At 47.9% G+C, this 524-nt stretch overlaps 1 protein-coding gene across 1 annotated transcript in view; it reads right to left on the bottom strand.

Annotated features, from left to right (window-relative positions):
- The window catches only part of OC90 (otoconin 90), a 43763-nt gene that overhangs the window by 37193 nt on the left and 6046 nt on the right, over positions 1–524 (bottom strand). The window lies entirely within an intron of this gene.

Raw genomic sequence — 524 nt, forward strand, 5'->3', positions numbered from 1 at the left:
GAGAGCTTCAGGCAGGCAACTGGTTGGACTCGATCTTTTCCCAGTCGTGGTCACTAGGCTGGACTGCTACCCCAAGGGCCTCAATACTCATTAAGAAGCTGGAGGTCTATAGAGACTCATGGGAGGTTTAGAGCAATGGAGCGATATAAGATACACTGATGCCTGAAAGATCTGGTAACATCGATTCAAATAAGTAATGTGAAGATGAAAAGAAATAACATCAGCAGGTGAGCTACAGGCCCTCAAATGTTATGCCAGGGATTCATTACTATTATTAACAACTTCCTCCATTCACCGCCCCCTTTCCCCTCTGTACTAACTCATGGGTTGCATTGTTTGGATTGTATCTTCCTCAACCCCGTTATCATCACCATGGAATCATCTTGAGAGGCACAGACATCTTCAGCAGGTGGAAGAGCAGGTTCCTAAGCTATAAAACCCTGCGGATGCCTCAGAGCAGCTGGGCCAGGTCTCCCCCAGGGCTGGGTAGCCCAGGCCCTTTACTATCAGTATCAGACCCTTTG

Source organism: Galeopterus variegatus, unplaced genomic scaffold (assembly GCF_000696425.1).
Source record: "Galeopterus variegatus unplaced genomic scaffold, G_variegatus-3.0.2 Scaffold4901, whole genome shotgun sequence".
NCBI lineage: Eukaryota > Metazoa > Chordata > Mammalia > Dermoptera > Cynocephalidae > Galeopterus > Galeopterus variegatus.